General features: G+C 43.6%; 1 pseudogene; it reads left to right on the top strand.

The window, feature by feature from the left end:
• Positions 1-22615, top strand: part of LOC121400437 — a 63470-nt pseudogene that overhangs the window by 31522 nt on the left and 9333 nt on the right.

Genomic DNA, 22615 nt, shown 5'->3' with positions numbered 1-22615 from the left:
TCCAGGGTTGTTGAACTGGGAAGCAGACTTCCTAAGCCGACAGTCCCTGGATCCAGGCGAGTGGTCGCTCAACGTGGAGATCTTCCAAGAGATTACCAGAAGATGGGGGCTACCAGAGGTAGACCTGATGGCAACCAGGCACAACAGACAGGTTCCAGCCTTCCTGGCACGGTACAGAGATCCTCTGGCTATAGATGCGGATGCTCTGACGGCCGACTGGCCCTTCAGTCTGGCCTACGCCTTCCCACCTCTGCCTCTCATACCACGAACCATCAGGAAATTACAACGAGAACGGACCACCCTCATTCTGATAGCTCCGAGGTGGCCTCGATGAGCGTGGTTCACAGATCTACTGAACCTCTCCTTGGAAAAGCCATGGACCTTGCCTCCACTTCCGGACCTTCTCACTCAGGGTCCCATCAGGCATCCGAATCCAACATATCTACATTTGACGGCATGGCTCTTGAGACCGAAATTCTAACCCAGAAGGGTTTCTCCAGAAATGTTGCACGCACGATGTGTGCAGCCCGGAAGCCGGTTTCCGCTAGGGCTTACCACAGAGTCTGGTCCACTTACCGTCAGTGGTGTATTAGACATAAGATGAAGTTCAGACTGCTATCCATTCCAAACATTCTAGAGTTCCTGCAAGAAGGCCTCTCCATGGGCTTGTCCTTAGGTTCTCTCAAGTCGCAACTATCAGCTCTATCTGTACTCTTCCAGAAACGGCTAGCATTGCTTCCAGATTTCAAGACATTCATGCAGGGGGTAGCTCATATAGCTCCTCCCATACGAGCTCCAGTCCCCCTCTGGGATCTAACCTTAGTTCTTCGAGCTTTACAAGACCCGCCTTTTGAACCACTTGGATCAGTGTCTCTTCAGTGGCTTACCTGGAAAACTGTTTTTCTCATGGCTATCGCTTCAGCAAGACGTGTCTCGGAGCTCAGTGCTCTTTCCTGCAAGGTGCCCTACCTAGTTATCCACCACGACAGGGCTGTCCTTTGCACCATCCCATCTTTTCTGCCGAAGGTTGTCTCAGAATTCCACCTGAATCAGGAAATAGTTCTTCCCTCCTTCTGCCCCGCACCGGCCAACCAGAAAGAGAGGGCACTGCATACTCTGGATCCTGTGAGGGCTCTGAAGTTTTACTTACACAGAATTCAAGACATCCGCAAGTCTGATTCGCTATTCATCATTCCCTCAGGGTCGCGTCAAGGCGCTCCAGCTTCAAAACAGACTATATCTCGTTGGATTAAACAAGCTATTCACAGAGCATACACAGCAAGGGGCAAAACTCCTCCAAGCAGAGTCACAGCCCACTCCACCAGGGGTGTGAGTACGTCCTGGGCGTTTAGAAACCAAGCTTCGGCTGAACAGCTGTGCAAAGCAGCGACGTGGACCTCAGTCCACTCGTTTTCCAAATTTTACCATTTTGATACCTTTGCGGTCTCTGACACTCGCTTTGGCAGAAGGGTGCTTCAGGCCGCGGTGGTTAGCTCTACATAGGCCTCTTTTCTCCCACCCGGTTCTTATTAGGGGACAGCTTTGGTATGTCCCCACTGTCCCTGTGTCCCCCAAGATGACCTGGAGAAAAGGAGATTTTGTGTACTCACCGTTAAATCTTTTTCTCTTCGGTCTCTTGGGGGACACAGGGCTTCCCTCCCTGGATTGAGGCCCTCACTTCCGTCAGACATGATACGGTTGTTTTTTCTATTATAGTTAAAAGTTATGATTATCTTATATCCTGTTGACTTTGGTACAAACTGACCTAAGCTCCGCCTGCTGGGGGTATAGCCAGCGAGGGAGGAGTCAGTTGTTTTCTTAAGGTTGTGTCCTGCCTCCTAGTGATAGCAGCTATACCCCACTGTCCCTGTGTCCCCCAAGAGACCGAAGAGAAAAAGATTTAATGGTGAGTACACAAAATCTCCTTTTCTTTTTTTTTTTCACAACATGTTTTATTTGTCATTTTAAAAGTGCCATTAGTGAACCTAAATGTTTAAAAATAAAAGGCTAATCACACAAAAATGCTTAAATACAAATCTGCAATGTTGTTTCAGAGCAGAAGCGTCTTTCCAAGAAAACAATATGACCAGCAGGGATGGGCGAATTTGACCCGTTTTGTTTCGCCAAAAATTCGGTGAAATGTCGCAGAAATTATTTTGTTGCGCGTTTTTTTTTTTTTTTCACGCACGTCTCCATACAAGTATATGGGCGTCATTTTTTGGGTGAAACGAGGCGAAAAAATTCGCCCATCCCTAATGACCAGTTGATTATATCTTACTTAGAGAACCCATACACCTCCTACCTATGGACTTGAATATTACATTATATGAAAAAGATAACCTTAATCTAAGGGATCTTTAAAGTAGTTCTTATCCTCAATACTTAGAGGCACATTTATCAAGGGTTGATTGATTTCAAATTCATGTGAGTTTTTTTTTTTTTTTTTAAACTCACTTAAATTCGGATGAATTTGAAATTCGACTGAGGGAAATGTATTAATCAAATCGAATTGTAAAAACTAGGACGACAAAAAAAAGTTAATGTCAGGAAGGCTGCAAACATCTCCAAATTGCTCACTGGACCTCTCCCATTGACTTATACAGCAGACAGGTTTTAGGTTGTGAGTAGTCAGATTAGAATTCTTAAAGGAGAAGAAAACCCTGTAGAAAAAAACTCGTACCCCCACCCCACGTAGACCTCCCCCCCAGGCTAACTGCCCCCCGGGGAAATGCCCCATACTTTATACTTACCCCTCAGATTCTGGCAGTGGACTTCATGGCATCCGTAAATTTTTTTTTTTTTTAAAAAACGTCAGTTTGGATAATTTCCTCGTCACATTTGACAGTTTTGACCATAACTTACTAAATCTACCCCATAGTAATGTGTAAACCGTGCCTTGTGGTTTCAAGCTAAAAAGGGTTTTAAAATATGGCCCATGGGTAAATTATTCCAGCCTGATACTAAAGCGTAACCTAGGAATTTAAACCTGTACATTATAAAATTAACTTTAAAAGCCTTTCAGTACATTAAGCCTGAAGCCTTGTTCAACATGAGTGCAATGAATTGGGCTTGTTTTGAACATTGCCTGTTCTTTTAATGTGACAAAATCTGTGCTTTGTTATATCAAATCAGGGCACAACAAGGTCAATTAAAACTATTCTATTAGTTTTTTTTTTTGTGAGTGAGATATCTAGATTCCCAGGGCACAAATAATCACCTTGCATAATGGACTCCTAACAACAAAAAGGGAAGAGGGTTTTATACTGGTAATCTTATTATCTACCTTGCAAGGACCAAATATGTTATAGCCCCAATAGCCTGTTTTCCCTGTTTAAATCAAAATTAAACAGGGAATTAAAAAAAACAAACAAACATTTTTCTTGATTTAGGGTGAGGCTACACTGGGCGTTTTGGGGAGATTTGGTCGCCTGGTGACTAATCGCCTCGTTTTTGCGGCGACCAATCTCCCCAAACACCTTCCCTCACTCTGCGCCGGCTAAAATGAAAAATACGCCGGCGCTAATCACAAGCTGCGATTTGTTTTCCGAAGTCGGCCGAATTTGCGGGTGACTTTGGAAAACTAATCAATGCGTGTGATTAGCGCCGGTGTTTTTTTCATTTTTGCTGGCGCAGAGTGAGGGAAGACGTTTTCTCAAATCTCCCCAAAACGCCCAGTTTGGCCTGACCCTTAAAACAATAGGCAACATTTTTGTTCAGCACAAACCATGTCTATTCACTCACAACTGCTGCAGGTGACATTACAATTTACTTGCAGTGGCATAGTTTGCATTTCAGGCTGCAAAGCAAAGGTGAAGGAAAACTTGCAAATCTTCCCGTTCATGTTAACAACACTTTGCCTTAGAATTATGTTAGGGTTACAAGAGTTGCCCAGAGATCATAGTTCAGTTAAAGGCATATTAACAAACACTTGCCCCCATATTTAATAAAAGGCACTACGTTTGCCCAGGAGCAGTAACCAATAGCAACCCTTAAGATGCTTTTAGACCGTTGACCAGTAAATGCTTGGTGCTGATTGGTTGCTATAGTATACTGCATCTGAGCAAACTTAGTGTCTTTTATTACATGATGCCATAGGTATAGTAACTTCCAATAGTATCTGGCAGAAGACTGATTTTTCTGAAACTATGAATTTATATTCATTGTGTTGGAAAGAAACTGGAGCCATTTTGTTTTTCTCTCTTTTGCAGAACTGTCCAGTCAGCCCATGAGCTGGTGCAAGGTTGAGGCAGTGGTGACGAGGCCTGACCAAGTGAGCGTTGTGAAGGATCTCGCACCTCCTCCTGTCGTTGTTTTATCTCTCAGTATGAAGACCGTGCAGAATGCAAAGACTCACCAAAATGAGGTTACACTTCTAATTTCATTTGAAAAAAAAAAGATGAACTACCATTCATATTTTCTATTGTTTACAAGTAACCATGTTTTGGCTACAAGACCGAAAAAAGTTGTGTACAGTATCATTACTTACAGCAGTACAATCTTCTCCCACTAGGAGGCAGGATATTGCAGTGATATCAGAATTGTGACCTCTTCCTCTCGCCTTTTAACCCTCTTGCTTAGCTGGTAAAGCTCTGTTTTTTTCCAGTGTCCTCGTCATTGGAGGTTAGGGTTGGCCAGATTCTCCCAGACTGACTTGCATTAGAGTTCTGGACCTCATGGTGTCTTTCATCGAGGCAGTCCTCTTTGCTTGGATCCATCTCTGGTAGGGATGCAACGAATCCACTATTTTGGATTTGGCTGAACCCCTGAATCCTTCGCGAAAGATTTGGCTGAATACCGAACCGAAATAGAATCCTAATTTGCATATGCTAATTATGGGTGGGAAGGGGAAAACATTTTTACGTCCTCGTTTTGTGACAGTCACGTGATTTCCCTCCTGCCTCTAATTTGCATATGCAAATTAGGATTTGCATTCTCTTCGGCCGGGCAGAAGTATTCGGCTGAATCCGAATCCTGCTGAAAAAAGCCGAATCCTGGATTCGGTGCATACCTAATCTCTGGCCACTACAGGCAGCAATTCTCAGGAGCTGTTGCTGGCTATCCCTGCTCCAGGGAATTTGATATACCCGTTTTAAGAATTAGATGTTTAATTTTTTAATTCAAACTCAGATTTTTTTTTTTTTGAGATGTCGCCAAAATCCTCAAATGGGTTAAGACTAAATGGAACACTGGAACTGGGATTAAAGCATTTGAGACTTCTCAAGCTACCTCAACTTTTTTTTTTTAAGGTTTTTATTTTGCATTACAAAACAGTAAAGAAAACCAAGGACAAAAATATACCTCAAAATTATTAAACATGACACAATTGTTGTACAGTACTAAAGTCAAAATATCTTTTAGTGGTTTGGGGACAGAAGTCTGTGCGTGTTTTCTTTTAATCTCTAATCTAATCCGTAGTCTCCTATGTATTTTAGATTGTGGCAATAGCTGCTTTGGTTCATCACACATTTCCTCTTGATAAGGCACCACCCCAGCCACCTTTCCAAACTCATTTTTGCGGTAAGTAATACACTTTGGAGAAGTAATGTCATTTACTATGTTTGTTTCTCCAGCTGTGTAAAATGTTTGTATACTTTTTTTGTATTGATCCCCTGTTTGTGTGTAGGTGAAATAGGGTTGAGATATGCACGTGTTTACTTATAGTTGCATAATTAATACTGAATTGATTCGGAAATGTTTGGGAATACTTCACAAATTCCATGGAGTATGTTGTAGTTTTACACATGACCGTACACACTCTAACGTCAATATCTTTATTCAAGTTGCATTTGGGACAGGCAAATGTGATATAATATTTCAGTGTTGTGTTCTGTGCTGCTGTGACATCTGTCACAAAAAAAGTGTAAGATTTTTATTGTACTCTGTGTAGTATATTAGAGTTGCATGGTGATATCCTGCCAAGTAACCATTTTGACCTCACCCTCTTGTATCGTCATGGAACTACTTGATTACTTGTGATACTTTGTGATACGGTAGGGCCACATCAATAAGTAGGATGCCGCCATAGTTTTCTACAAAAAAACTATATATGTAGGACCCACCATGAATTAGAATTATTAATAAAGGACAAGCCACAGACAATTATGTTTTTATCATTTTGTGTTTTCCCTTCTTTTCTTTCAGTTCTGAGCAAACTTGATGACTGCATTTTCCCATATGACTACAATGAAGCAGTGAAACAAAAGGTAATAGGCCGTTATTTGAAATCTTCAATAAGTACAGGCCTTTTAGTCTTCCACCCATGTTCCCCTGAGATCTCCTTAATGTTTTTTATGTAAGCTCTGCTTTAGATACATTTCTTAAAGGAGAATTCAACCGTTAACTTAAAAAAACCCTACCCTCCTACCCCCATCCTAGCTGCCCCCCCTGGGGAAATGCCCATAACTTTATACTTACCTCTGTGCAGATTCTGTGATCGTAGTTCACTGCAGTCATCTTCCGGGTCTTCGTGTCCTCTTCAGGCTCTACAGCAATTTCCGTCCATTTGGGCACATGCATAGTCGTCCCAAACCGTAAATTGGTCCATCTGTGCATGCGCCATTTCTCGGTCTCGGCCACAGAATACCGAAGACCCGGAAGATGGCTGCCTTGAACTGCGATCCCTGAATCTACACCGATGGATAAGTTAAAAAGTTAGGTGCATTTCCCCCAGGGTGGGTGGGTGGTTGTAGCTAGGCTGGGGAGGATGGGTGTCTACGTAGAGTAACGGGGTAGGGTTGAATTCTCCTTTAAGCATTAGCCTTTCCTTGGAACCCCTAGGAGATGGGACTCCCAAAACAAGCCTCCTCCCTCTAAGCCAGGGATCCCCAACCTTTTGAACCCATGAGCAACATTCAGAAGTAAAAGGAGTTGGGGAGCAACACTACCATGAAAAATGTTCTTGGGGTGCCAAATAAGAATAAGTGATTGGCCATTTGGTAGCCCCTAAGTGGATTGCCAACCTACATTGAGGCTCTGTTTGGCAATGCACCTGGTTTTTATACGACCAAAACTTGCCTTCAAGCCTGGAATTCAAAAATAATCTCCTGCTTTGAGGCCACTGGGAGCAACATCCAAGGGGTTGGAGAGCAACATGTTGCTCACGAGCTACTGGTTGGGGACCACTGCTCTAAGCTATACCCCCAACACAGCCTCACTAATTAGTTTATGAAATGTCCTCAGGAGGTATAGACCAAGCTCTCAGAGGCCTGCAACAGAGGATATTACCATCTCATGGATTGTATACTATCTGATTTTTAATGCCAGGAGTTGGCTTGTTTGGCACCAATAACTTATCTTTTGATGTGATAGCATTAAAGGAGAAGGAAAAGTTAAAACTAAGTAAGCTTTATTAGAAAGGTCTATATGAGTCCTCTGTTAAAAGAAACACAGCATTTCTTTCCTTCTATTCTGTACACATGGGCTTCTGTATCAGACTTCCTGTTTTCAGCTGAAACCTCCAGGGCTTGGGTTTGAGCATGCTCAGTTTGCTCTTCTTCCCCTCCCCCACTCCCTGCTGTAATCTGAGCTCAGAGCTAAGGGAGAGACTTGGGCAGATAGTGATGACACAGCAAGCTAATATTGTCAGCTGCTATTCTTAATACAGATACGGCGTCTACAGCGGTTTTATTTTGTTTTTCTTTTCTTTACAGAATGCCAATATTGAGATTGCGTTAACTGAACGAACTCTACTTGGGTTTTTCCTAGCAAAAATTCATAAAATTGATCCAGATGTTATTGTAGTAAGTATTACTTTTTGTCATCTTGTGTCCTGTACATTTAGTAACAAATCTATATTAATTTCTAAATTAGTGATGCAAATTAACCAATTAGGGGAGCAGTGTTACAGCCAACTTAGAGCTAGGAAAGATAGGTTAGTGGGTTTCTATACCATCAATCTACTAAAGCAGAAGGAATGGTTAAAACTAAGTAAGCCTTATCAGAAAGGTCCACCAAAAAACAGTGTACTCTCAAAGTAGTGCTGCTCTGAGTCCTCTGTCAAAAGAAACACTGCTTTTTTTCCCTTCTATTGTGTATACATGGGTTTCTGTATCAGACTTCGAATTTTCAGTTTGAACCTCCAGGGCTAAGGCTTGAGCATGCTCAGTTTGCTTTCCCCCCCCCCCCCTCCCTTCTCTGACATAATCTAAGTCCAGAGCTATAAGTGAGCAGGAAGAGACTCAGGCAGGAAGTGATATCACACCGAGCTAATACTGCAGCTGCTATCCTAAACAAACAGAGAGCTTCTAGAGCTTTTTACTCTGGTATGGTAAAACATTCTTTTATTATTCAGAATAAATATAGCTTTCTAGCTTGCACTATTGCAGCTAATCTATTGGTAAAAAAATGCCTCTGTATCTTTCCCTCTCCTTTAAGTAGAAGGCACTGAATGATTCCAGGTATTAACAATTTGACAAATGCAAATCAAGAGCAAAATAGATATATGGGGTTTTGGGTAAGAAGCATGGCTGTTTTTTAAGGCTCATTCAACCTATATTCTATATATACAGAAATCTATCTATCTATCTATCTATCTATCTCTCTCTCTATCTCTCTCTCTATATATCTCTATCTCTCTCTCTCTCTCTCCCTCTCTCTCTCTCTCTCTCTCTCTCCCTCTAGCTCTCTAGCTCTCATCTCTGATCTCTCTTATCTTCTAATAAATTCCTTTTCTTAAAGGGCCATGACATTTATGGTTTTGATCTTGAAGTGCTGCTTCAAAGGATTAACTCATGCAAGGTTCCATTCTGGTCCAAAATTGGGAGACTGAGAAGATCTGTTATGCCAAAACTTGGGGTAAGGATATTGGTACAAACAAAATATGTAATAAAAACACTTTAATGTGATGATAAATCATTTAAATGGCTGTCCAGAAATTTTATTCAGAGAAGTCTTAAAATGAACCATATTCATTAAAAAAAGTAAAAAGAGCATAACTTTATAGTCTAAGATAGACCTGATTCATAGATATCGATTTAGTTCATAGAATGCCCATCCTGCATGTAATATTGAAGGTTACATATATATAGATTTTAAAAGGAGTCGTCCAAATGGGTTATGTTCTCGAACAGTATTTGACCTTTTTTTACGGGGCCCAGATTAAATATGGGTGTAAATTTCGTGGCCTAAGATATGGTTGAAATATTTGCCTTGCTTTTACCACTGTCATTTTTAGGAAGATTAAAGACAAAAACTGAGCAGGTTGAAATGCAGGTGACCTGGCACAGTAACCACTTAAGATTCTTAGCCTTGCCACCTGGTTTTGCTTTATAAATTGCCAGTCTGCTTACTACCTTGGGTGCAACCAACTGTGCTTTTGCCCCTTACCATAGTGCTTTACTGGCATTGTCTCATTTGTGCTATAGAAGGTCCAGTGCTTGTATTACAAAGAAGGGAATAATCTGTGGTTGTGCATTAAGGTTATTTGTTTCATTTTAAATAGACCATTTGTAAAACTGTTCTTTTTAAATGTTTAAAGGAAAACTATACTCCCAAAATGAACACTTAAGCAACTGATAGTTCACATCATATTAAGTGGCATATTAAAGAATCTTACCAAACTGGAATATATATTTAAGTAAATATTGCCCTTTTACATCTCTTGCCTTGAGCCACCATTTTGTGATGGTCTGTGTGCTGTCTCAGAGATCACCTGACCAGAAATACTTCAACTCTAACTGTAACAGGAAGAAGTGTGGAAGCAAAAGACACAACTCTGTCTGTTAATTGGCTCATGTGACCTAACATGTATGGTTTGTTGGTATGTTTGTGAGTACAGTGAATCCTACGATCCCAGGGGGTGGCCCTTATTTTTTAAAATGGCAATTTTCTATTTATGATTACCCAATGGCACATACTACTAGAAGTATATTATTATGAAAATGGTTTATTTACATGAAGCAGGACTTTACATATGAGCTGTTTATGCAATATCTTTTTATAGAGGCCTACATTGTTTGGGGGGTATAGTTTTCCTTTAATGAAAACTACTATCAGGGGGCAAGATAATTTTATATTCAAAGAATCAGTTTCTGTGTTGATCAGACTTGCAAAATGGTCATATTTTTTTACTTAATGAAAAAAACACATAAACAAAGTCACTTTGGGTGGTTTGAAAACATTGAACAGTTGGACTAAATCTGTACATAATTTTCCTTTGATGCCATGGTCTAGCGGATTGCATGATATAACTAAGCACACCGGAGGGATCTAAAATAAAATAGAATTATTTTTTTAATTTAATGCATGTTTGCATAAATGTGTTGTAACACTAACTTACATCTATTTCCAAATGGTCAATGGAGTTGCACTTAAGGTAAATCTTTGTTTCAAAAGAGCAAACTGATTTTTTTTATATATGTAATTTTGAAATCTGACATTGGGGCTAGCTATATTATCTGTTTCCAATGTGCCCCAAGGCATGTGACTTGTGCTCTGGTAAACTTCAGGGAGTGATATCACCCCCTCCCCCAGCAGCCCATCAGCAGAACAATGGGAAAGTAACCAGTTAAGAGCTGCCTGGTAGATATAAGAACAGCACTAATAGTGAAAATTCACGTCTCACTGCGACTCGTTTACATTGAGTAACAGAAACAAAGCTGTTCCATCCAAAAATGTGGATTCTAGTCCCTGCAAAATAAAGATAGCGCATATGAATTTCCATGGCAGACACATTGTCTCCTACCAATAAAACTGCTCCTCTCTGTGTACAAAACACACCCAAATGCATTTTCTGCTTTATTTTTATTATTTAAGGGTCGAAGTGGCTTTGCAGAAAGAAATGCAGCTTGTGGACGCATCATTTGTGATATTGAGATTTCTGCCAAGGAGTTAATTCGCTGTAAAAGCTATCATTTGTCTGAATTGGTACATCAGATACTGAAAGCAGAGAGAGTTGTAATCCCACCTGAAAACATCCGCAATGCATATAAGTAAGTAAAAATGGAAAGGACATGAGTAGATAAGATATATGTAGATGGCATGATGATCTAATCTATGCTATTATATATTTATTGTATATCTTCATATACGAGAAATTTGTTTAAGTTTTGCTTGCTATCAACAGTTCCATTAAAGTAGGGATGCACCGAATCCAGGACTTTTTCAGCAGGATTCAGATTCGGACGATTCTGGGAAATAGCGTGACTTTTTGTCACAAATCAAGGAAGTAAAAAATGTTTTCCCTTTCCCACCCCTAATTTGCATATGCAAATTTGTAGTCGGTTCGGTATTCGGCTGAATCTTTCGAAAAGGATTAGGGGTTTCGGCCGAATCTAAAATAGTGGATTCAGTGCATCCCTACATTAATTAGGGGTATTGAACCCGAAACATGTGTTTACCACTGCCTGGAATAAAAAGTTGTTTGCAGTAATAACTGCTGGAGTTCATCTTCCTATACTTGGATCATCCCTACATTAAGGGGCAGATTTACTATGGGTCGAATATCGAGGGTTAATTAACCCTCGATATTCGACTAGGATTTAGCGCAGGAAATTCAATCGATCGAAGGATTATTCATTCGATCGAACGATTAAATCCTTCGAATCGAATGTTTCGAAGGATTTTAATCCAACGATCAAATGAATATCCTTCGATCAAAAAAACTTGGGCAAGCCTATGGGGACCTTCCCCATAGGCTAACATTGTGTTCGGTAGCTTTTATCTGCCGAACTAGGGGGTCGAAGTTTTTTTTAAAGAGACAGTACTTTGACTATCGAATGGTCGAATAGTCGAACGATTTTTAGTTCAAATCGTTCGATAGTCGTGGTCGAAGTAGCCCATTCGATGGTCAAAGTAGCCCAAAAAAAACTTAGAAATTCGAAGTTTTTTTAATTCGAACCCTTCACTCGAATTTAGTAAATCTGCCCCCATGGTATAAGTAAGTCAGCTTGGGGGACACAGGGACCTTGGGTATAGCTAGTACCACTAGGAGGCAGGACACAACCACAAAACAAAACTGACTCCTCCCTTGCTGGCTATACCCCCAGCAGGCGGAGCCTAAAGCCAGTTTGAGTTGTGTCCTCAGGAGGTTAGGACGTTTTTTATTTTTGCTACTCTAAAAGTCAGCTAAGCTGACACCAGGGGCAATGCAGACCCTTTACACAACGTAAAGGCTCTTAATGTTATCCCCCAACGTGGGAGCCTGTCTCCGGGGTCATCTTGTGCTCTGGCACAGACCATCCAGCTCACAGAATGTCTCCCTTCCTTGCAGGAGGAGCAAGTGCTGGCCGGCAGACAAGGAGAGCATTGGATCTTTTGGGCCTGAGGTAAGTCTGTTTCCTCAGCCCCTATCCTCTCTCTCTCTATTCCTCCCAGGCATGAGTACACTGGATAAGGATTCCTATGCCTGGCCATGCTATCTATAGCGGAAAGGTCCCTACTCCCCCTCACTTCTACCTTCCCTGTTAGGACTCTATGGGGCGTTTCTATCAGGGCCCTAAGGCCCTGCTTGGAGGGGTGACAGGCGCTCTCCGGCGCCATGCGGCACTTTCCTCTTTGGGTGACTTGGTGGGGGAGCGCCGACTTCAGCGGCGCTTCCTTCACTGGCGGGGAATTCGTTGCGCGATCTCGCGCATGCGCAGAACGCCCTCTGGCGCCATGCGTGTCTCCTCCTCTCCGTGCGTGCCGCCATTTTGGATCAAGTGGCGCACCCTACGCGCGCATTTCACAGACACTGAGAGGCACAGCACACAGGGACGCAGAGATCTCCTCGCCCTTACCAGGTTTCTAACAAACTACTCCTCCTTCCCTGCATTCTCCTCTGCAGGCTAGCGTGTAGTTTTGCCCTCTGGGGGTTGGGGAGGCCTCCCTTGGCTTAGCAAATTCAGCTACCTTGCCACCTTAGCCATCATCATGTCTGATGGGCCAAGTGAGGGTCTCTTTTCCAGGGCCGCACCCACTGCCTCTGTTACCTATTTAGCCTGTGCCAAATGCTGCAAACGTCTCCCACGAGGACACAAGGATCCTCTATGTGTTAATTGTAAGTCTCTGGTTACTGATCCCCCAGTACCTACTCCACCTCAGAATCAGGTCATTCAAGGGGACTCCCCAGCTTCTAGCAGACCGGCTTCCCCAGCCAGGGAGCAATCCACTCCAGAATGGGCATCCCAATTGGCCACGGGAATCCCCAAATTAGCTCAGTCTCTGGACAAGCTGCTTGCCCGGCTAGATAATCCTAGACCTAGGTCTTCTAAGCGCAGGGCCCCCTCTCCGTCTGATGACGACAGTATTTCTCCTCCCAGGCACCAGTCTCCTTTTCCACCTGACTCTGGGGACGAGGACCACTCAGACGGCGAACTATCTTGTAGTTCCGGCCATGACGAGGAGGACTCCCATAAATTCTCTTCGGAAACTATTGACTCCCTGATTTCATCTGTACTGGAAACTCTTAACCTGCAAGACACAGGGGCCACAGCTGAGTCCTCAAAGGCTCTTTTCAAACGGCACAGTAAGACATCACCTGTTTTTCCCTCTCATTCTCAGCTCGATCAAATTATTCAACAAGAATGGGACAAACCAGAGAGGCGCTTCCAAGCCAACCGTCGATTCCTCAGGCAATATCCCTTTGCGCCTGATATCACCGACAAGTGGTCCTCTCCACCATCTGTCGATGCTCCTGTCTCTAGACTTTCCAAAAACACAGCATTACCAGTCCCTGATGCCTCATCCTTCAAGGACTCTATGGACAAAAAATTAGAGAGCCTGCTACGATCCGTTTTTTCTGCCTCTGGTGCATCCCTTCGCCCAGTGATTGCCATAGCATGGGTCAGCCGGGCTATCCAATCCTGGTCCGTTAATCTGGTTAACGCTATAGCGGAAGGAGTTCCGCGCCACGAACTTTCTCAACTCGCCTCACAAATCAAGGAGGCAAATGACTATTTATGCGAAGCTTCACTTGACGCCACACAAGTCATTAGCAGGTCCTCTGCCCTCGCCATTGCAGCACGAAGATCCCTTTGGATGAAATTATGGTCTGCCGACCTCTCTTCCAAAAAGTCGCTTACATCCATCCCCTTCAAGGGTAAACTCCTCTTCGGGCCCGACCTCGACAAGATTATTAATCAGGCTACGGGAGGTAAGAGCACCCTGCTGCCACAGCCTAAGGCTCGTCCCACTTTTCGTAGAGGAAAGTTTTTTCGTGCCCCCCAGAACAGAGGTTCCAGATCTTCTCCTCCAAGGACATCATTCTCGAACAGGGGTCGTTTTGGCAACAAGCAGAGACCTTCCTGGCAGAACAGGAAACACGTCTCCAAGACCACTGATAAAACTACCTCAGCATGACGCCATGCTTCCAACACCAACTCCTGTGGGGGGGAGATTAAGACTTTTCGCAGATGCATGGGTCACACTCATTCAAGACTCATGGATTCACGAGGTCGTCACCCGAGGATACCACCTGGAGTTTTCATCTCTCCCCCCCCCACGTTTTTTCATGTCACGGTTCCCACCGGGATCGGACAAACAATTGGCATTCCAAGACGTTATCGCCAGTCTTCTGCTCGCAGAAGTTATTATTCCGGTTCCTCCTGCGGAGCGATTCAAGGGTTTCTATTCGAACCTTTTTGTTGTTCCCAAAAAGGACGGATCCGTTCGACCTATCCTAGACTTAAAAGAACTAAACAAATTCCTCCGTCCTCGGAAGTTCAAAATGGAGTCCTTACGATCCGTCATTGCAGCGATGTCTCCGGGTCAATTTCTCATGTCTCTCGACATCAAGGACGCTTATCTGCATGTGCCCATTTTCCCTCCGCATCAGAAGTACTTGAGATTTGCCTTCCAAAATCGTCATTTCCAGTTCACAAGTCTGCCGTTCGGCCTCACCTCGGCTCCTCGAGTTTTCACCAAGATTATGGCTGCGGCCACGGCAGACATTCGCAGTGCAGGGATAGACATCACTCCCTACCTCGACGACTTACTGATCAAGGCACCTTCCTTTCAGGAGGCTCAACCAGCTCTAAAGACCTCCATGACCAAACTGCAAGATCTGGGCTGGGTTCTCAACCTCACCAAATCCTCGCTAATACCCAGCCACTCCATGGTTTTCCTGGGCATGACCTTCAACACGCAGTCTCAAACGATATCTCTACCGATCGAGAAGGTGGTCTGCCTACAAAGATTGGTGACGAGTCTACTTCAGAAGCTGCGAGATTCTGCATGAAGGTTCTGGGAGTTATGGCATCCACCATAGAAGCAGTACCTTTTGCCCAATTCCATCTCCGGGACCTTCAGTGGAACATTCTCTCATCCTGGAACAGGAACTCCCTGCTACAGGAGATACCCCTCTCTCAACAGACGAGGTCATCCCTCCTCTGGTGGTTACAGACCCCTCATCTCACCAAGGGCAGGTGCCTCGGCGAGCCTTGCTGGCGTATCCTGACGACCGATGCGAGCCTCTTCGGTTGGGGAGCGGTTCTAGAGGGGCGGTCGGCTCAAGGGAAGTGGAACCAGCACGAGAAACATCTGCAGATCAACCTGCTCGAGATCCGGGCAATTCGGCTTGGCCTCCTCCACTGGCAACAAGAACTCGAAGGCCAAGCGGTGAAGGTTCAGTCGGACAACTCGACAGCTGTGGCTTACATCAACCACCAGGGCGGTACAAGAAGCAGAGGGGCGCTAAACGAGATAAAGCTCATCTTTCGGTGGGCCGAAGCTCGCAATGTTCACCTGTCAGCCATTTACATCCCGGGGTTGCTGAATTGGGAAGCGGACTTCCTCAGCCGTCAGTCCCTCGACCCGGGCGAGTGGTCACTAAACGACGAAGTCTTCCAAGAGCTGTCGCTTCGGTGGGGCATACCAGAGGTGGATCTCATGGCAACCAGGCACAACAGGAAGGTTCCGACGTTCCTGGCTCGTTACAGGGATCCCCTGGCTCACGATGTGGACGCCATAACGGCCCCCTGGCCCTTTCGACTAGCGTATGCCTTCCCGCCTCTGCCTCTCATTCCCAGAACCATTCGAAGAGAACGGACCACGCTTATCCTGATAGCACCAAGGTGGCCCCGTCGGGCCTGGTTCTCGGACCTCCTCAATCTCTCCGTGGCGGAACCATGGACTCTGCCATCACTGCCGGACCTTCTCACCCAGGGACCGATACGGCATCCAAACCCAGGATGCCTCAACTTAACGGCCTGGCTCTTGAGACACGAATCCTGACACGGAAGGGTTTTTCCAAGGCCGTCGCACTCACAATGTGCGCAGCTCGTAAGCCAGTTTCAGCCAGAGCCTACTATAGGGTTTGGTCCACCTACCGACAGTGTTGCTCTAAACTCAAGGTGAAGTTCCGGGAGTTTTCCATTCCTCACATCCTGGAGTTCTTGCAAGAGGGCCTCTCGCTGGGCATGTCTTTGGGGTCACTAAAATCTCAAATTTCAGCCCTGTCAGTTCTTTTCCAACGACGTCTAGCTGTACTTCCTGATGTCAAGACCTTTATGCAGGGAGTGGCCCACGTGGCTCCCCCTGTTAGAGCAACCTTTCCTGTTTGGGACCTCACGCAAGTGTTACACGCTCTTCAACTGCCTCCATTTGAACCTCTCGCCTCAGTGCCGCTTCAGTGGCTCACCTGGAAGACGGTTTTTCTCCTTGCCATTGCCTCAGCGAGACGTGTCTCCGAGCTCAGCGCTCTTTCATGTACGGCTCCCTACCTCGTCTTCCATCTTGACAGGGCCGTTCTTCGCACCATCCCTTCGTTCCTCCCAAAGGTCGTCTCTGAGTTTCATCTTAACCAGGAAATTGTTGTGCCATCCTTCTGTCCGGCTCCGGCAAATTCTAAGGAACGAGCCTTACACACCCTCGATCCTGTCAGAGCTCTGAAGTTCTACCTGCATAGGGTTCGAGAGATCCGTAAATGCGATGCCCTGTTGGTGCTCCCTTCAGGACCTCGACAGGGCTGTCCGGCTACCAAGCAGGCCATCTCCCGCTGGATCAAACAGGCTATCCAGAGAGCTTACACGGCAAAGGGGAAGGATCCCCCGACCAGAATCACGGCTCACTCCACCAGGGGTGTGAGTACTTCCTGGGCGTTCCGTAACCAAGTTTCGGCCGAGTAGCTGTGCAAAGCGGCTACGTGGACTTCTGTCCATTCTTTTTCCAAATTTTACCACTTTGATACCTTTGCGGCATCTGACACTCGATTCGGCAGAAGGGTGCTGCAAGCTGCGGTGGTTTCTACTTAGGCCTCTTTTCCCGCCCGGTTTCTGGGGACAGCTTTGGTATGTCCCAAGGTCCCTGTGTCCCCCAAGCTGACTTAGAGAAAAGGAGATTTTGTTTACTTACCGTTAAATCTTTTTCTCTTCAGTCACTTGGGGGACACAGGGCTTCCCTCCCTGGATAGAGGCCTTCACTCCTTCAGATATGTTTTGGTTAAATTGAGTTTGGAATGTTTTTTCCATATCTAGTTTTATTCCTGTTGACTTTTGTACAAACTGGCTTTAGGCTCCGCCTGCTGGGGGTATAGCCAGCGAGGGAGGAGTCAGTTTTGTTTTGTGGTTGTGTCCTGCCTCCTAGTGGTACTAGCTATACCCAAGGTCCCTGTGTCCCCCAAGTGACTGAAGAGAAAAAGATTTAACGGTAAGTAAACAAAATCTCCTTTTTTATATTCAATTTTGAAATCTGACGTGGGGCTAGACATTTTGTCAATTTCCAGATCAGTAGCACTTCCAATGTATTTTAGTACATTTTTATTTAGCCATGGAGTGCTCTCACAATTTTTCCTTTTTGTATTGTAGCAGATTTATTCTGTTTGGAAGTTCAGCAGCTATGCTGCAGGCCAGGCTTCCATGTGGTTGTAGCACCCCCATACCTGTCTCTTTAAATGGTGTAACAATGCCTTTGGAAATGGGTGTTGGTCTGGGTAGTTTCTCTCTCTTAAAAGCCGCAAGCGGGGGAGGATTAATCTCATGGAACCAATGCTGGGGTCTAGGTTATCTCTCCCCTTTGAAAGCTAATGGCGGGGGAGGACTAAGCCCTATGATGAAAACCAATGCCCAGGTCGGGAGACCTTATTTTTCAGGTAATGCTCTTATGCCGGGAGGCTTTAGCATTTGAAATTATGACCAGAGGTAAATAGTTAGGGACCGCCATATGGGTTTTACCTTGACGTGGTATGGTGGCTTATCAATCTTATGATCATAATTTTGTAACTAAAAAACCCCCTGTCTTTGTAAATACATGCATCTGCATAGATTACTGATATGACAGGGGCCCAGGGAATGTGCATTGATCAATTTTTCTTCTTTTTTTCTATGTCTGTAGTTAATTTGGCCAGATCAGTAGCACTTCCAATGTATTTTAGTACATTTTTATTTAGCCATGGAGTGCTCTCACAATTTTTCCATTTTGTCAATTTCCCAGCTGCCCCTGGTCATGTGACTTGTGCCTGCACTTTAGGAGAGAAATGCTTTCTGGCAGGCTACTGTTTTTCCTTCTCAATGTAACTGAATGTGTCTCAGTGGGACATGGGTTTTTACTATTGAGTGTTGTTCTTAGATCTACCAGGCAGCTGTTATCTTGTGTTAGGGAGCTGTTATCTGGTTACCTTCCCATTGTTCTTTTGTTTGGCTGCTGGGGGGGGGGGAAAGGGAGGGATATCACTCCAACTTGCAGTACAGCAGTAAAGTGAAAAAAATCAGTTTGCTCTTTTGAGAAATGGATTTCAGTGCAGAATTCTGCTGGAGCAGCACTATTAAAATTTGATTTTTTTTTCTTCCCCCATGACCGTATCCCTTTAATCCAAACTAAGAAATAATTAATCCTTTTATTTAATGTAGGGATGCACTGAATCCACTTTTTTGGATTCGGCCAAACCCCCGAATCCTTCGTGAAAGATTCGGCCGAATACCGAACCGAATCTGAACCCTAATTTTCATATGCAAATTAGGGGTGGGAAGGGGGAAACATTTTTTACTTCCTTGTTTTCTGACAAAAAGTCATGCAATTTCCCTCCCGCCCCTAATTTGCATATGCAAATTAGGATTCGGGTTCGGCTGGGCAGAAGGATTCGGCCAAATCCGAATCCTGCTGAAAGGCCGAATCCTGGCCGAATCCCGAACCGAATCCTGGATTCGGTGCATCCCTAATTTAATGTTTACATGATTTTCTAATAGGCTTAAGGCATAAATATCCAAATAACGGAAAGAACCCCCAGGTCGTGAGCATTCTGGATAACAGCAGGTCCCATACCTGTATATCTTTTTTGACTGTACCTGTTTGTACAGTTACAGGAACTGACCAGCAGGTGACGCTGTTGTTACAAAATTTATCTTATTGGTAGTTAATGAAAACTTAAATAACTCTGAAACTGAAAAAAAAAATTTTTGAATGTAAATTTTAAAAGTGAAGATCTCTTACTAGAGCAGCCCATTCATATACTGATAATTGAAACAAAAACAATATAAACATTGGCATACATGTTATTGTAACTTGTGTGAACCTATTCAGCACAGGGGTCAATCAGTGAAACGCTGATGACTACTGCGAGTTTGTATGGTATTCTGGTAATACATGGGTCACTGCCTTAAATAAAGGTTGTCAATTACATCACTGCATCTTTGCCTATGTATTACTAAAGACCTAATGTCATGTTTTGTATAGTTCTGAAATAAATCAGGCAGACTTCAAGGTTTGTTTTTAATTATAGCATATACTTGCTTTCCTTAAAGGGATGGTTAATCTTTAAGGTTTAAGCAACTTTTCTATTGGTTTTCATTATTTTTTATAGTTTTATAATTATTCGCCTCTAGTTACTCTTTGCAGCTTTCAAATGGGTGTTGTTGACCCCTTCTAAAAGTAAATGCGTTGTAATGCTACAAATGTTTTATTGCTAATTTTTGTTACTCCTCTTTCTATTTAGGTCCTGTCCTATTCGTATTCTGGTCTCCTATTTAAATCAATGCATGGTTGCTAGGGTAATTTGGACCATAGCTACCAGATAGTTTAAAATGCAAATTGGAGAGCTGCTGAATAAAAAGATAAATAACAAAAAACTTTAAATAATACAAAATGAAAACCATTTGCAAATTGTCTCAGAATATCACTCTTTACGTCATACTAATAGTTTTTTCAAATGTGAACAATCCCTTTAATAGGATTCTTTCACTTGCAGTGATTCAGTACATCTTCTGTACATGCTGGAGAACACCTGGATTGATGCAAAATTCATCCTTCAGATCATGTGTGAGCTGAATGTTCTTCCCCTGGCCTTACAAATCACAAATATTGCAGGCAATGTCATGGTAAGGAATTGTACATTATAGAAACGATTTAACAAATGTTTAAAGGGGTTCTGGGGCAACTTTACAAGTGATTCCACAAAGGGAAGGTTAGAAATTGTGTTTTTTTTACTTTTACATTGTTATAATTGTTATATAATCAAAAGTTGGACCTACTCCATTGTGGCTAGAGAAATCACTTGCAATGACTTGGATGACTCCTTGGACAAGCATAGTGAACTCAAAGTCTACAGTTAATTTAGTATAGGTATAGGGTTGTCATCCATAGATGCAGGTTTCTTTCAGGTCTGGCTTTTACTCCGGCAGACCATTAGGCTACATTGCAACTAGGCTGGATGGGACTACAGCCCTATAAGACCGAAAACTAGTTAAGTTCTGGTTTTAAATGATGCATGCACCCCTCTATTGATCGTGAATATGGTTTTACTGTTATGTGTACTAGACCCACCCCAGTTTGGGGGGGGGGGGGTTGGAGTGGGAAATTTAGGAATATTGTTCATATGTTGATTCAACTCTCTCCTTCTCCTGTACTCTGCAAGCAATAGCACTCATGCTGCCCTCTCAAGTGTATCCCATAAACTATTTCACTCTCTAATATTATCTCATGGAACACCAGGAGCCTTAACTCTTACATTTAAACGTAGTCTTATGCACAACTACATTAAAGGAAAACTATACCCCCAAAATTAATACTTGAGCAACAGTTTTTATTTAAATTAAGTGGCATATTAAAGAATCTTCCCAAACTGGAATATATTGCTCATTTACATCTCTTGCCTTGAACCACCATTTCGTGATGGTCTGTGTGCTGCCTCAGAGATCACCTGACCAGAAATACTGCAGCTCTAACTGTAACAGGAAGAAGTGTGGAAGCAAAAATCAGAACTCTGACTGTTAATTGGCTCATGTGACCTAACATGTATGGTTTGTTTGGTTTGTGTGCACCGTGAATCCTAGGATCCCAGGGGGTATAGATTTCCTTTAAGAAGCATGCACCTTCTATTCTGCTATAGGAAACTCACCTGACAGGACAAAAAATCCTCTCCCCTAAAAGACACGGGGGGGTATCTATTCTAATTAGGAAAAACACAAAATTTTCTCTGAACCATGGGTTTTACAGACCACAATGGTTGCCATATTATTCTTTACTGCACTCTATGCAACAAATCCATAACTATCATCATTGTGTATATACCCCCGCCATACACAATGGACCCACAGGCTAATCGCCTTCATTCCCAAAACACGGGTCAGATTAAATTAGCACAATGCTCCAGCTTGTAATTGCCTGGAGATGAAAACACTAATAGGGGAGTGAATACATCTTCTACTCAAGCACTCAGCAGTACTTTTCAAGGATTGATCTAGCATTGGTAACTACCGATGTCCTCCCCTTATTGATAAAGCACAGTTTTTACCTTGTATTCTAAGACCATTCTCCACTCCTACTCTCCCTCCATTGGTCCACCTCAGCGGGTTCAAGACTGTGGAGACTAAGATCCCTTTGGCTGTCTAATGAATTGGTACAAAGAGGGTCAACTGTGCAGTAGTTACAGACCTGAAACTCCTAGTATAATAGTTTGTGACGTACTACCAAAAGCTATACCAGTCCACAATACCCCACCCTAATAACACACTCTTTCCCAAGGACTCCCTCAGCCAACCTATAAATATCTTCCTCCTTCGTTTGTAGAAGCCCTCATTGTTGTGGTTCCAAAACTGGGTAACGACCCAGTGAAATTCATACCGGCCAATCTCCCTCATAAACACAGACGCTAAAATTCTTGCATAAATACTGGCCACATGACTCCAATGTTACACTGTCGATCTCATTCATCCGGATCAATCTGGCCTTATGCTGGGCAGATCCACCAAGATTAACATATGAAGACTATACACCAACATTTCTTCATGAAAATGAAGGCACTAGAGCAGCAGCCTCTCTTGATTCTGCAAAGGCCTTTGTTTCCTTGGGAGATCCTTCACAGATTTGATCTAGGTGACCACCATCAGGGGGGCTTAGGGGGTACAGTCAGAATGGGCCTAAATGGTTGCATGGCTGTGTGGCACTTTTTGGATTGGCTGGGCCCCCTTAACAGCGTGTGAGCAAACCCGAAGCAATGGAGCCAGGGCCAAAAACCATCCCAAAGCAGCGAGCAGCAGCTCCCACATCTGCAGTTATCTTTATATCTAAGCCAAGACCCTGATTCCACGGGACTGCTAGAATCATATAGACTCCTGCAGACCACAAGACCAGATCTCTCCCTTTCCTTTATACAAAGGATGGTATTTCATCTAATACTTTAGACATAAAGGTAACTACAGATGTAAATTCTGTGATTTCTATAGTACTTTGTGAGCACAAATCTCAATTGTCTGTCTAAAGGGGTTAT

This window comes from Xenopus laevis, chromosome 2S (assembly GCF_017654675.1).
Source record: "Xenopus laevis strain J_2021 chromosome 2S, Xenopus_laevis_v10.1, whole genome shotgun sequence".
In the NCBI taxonomy this organism is placed as follows: domain Eukaryota; kingdom Metazoa; phylum Chordata; class Amphibia; order Anura; family Pipidae; genus Xenopus; species Xenopus laevis.
Note: the sequence above shows the minus strand (reverse complement) of the source record. Positions and strands in the feature narration are given on the sequence as shown.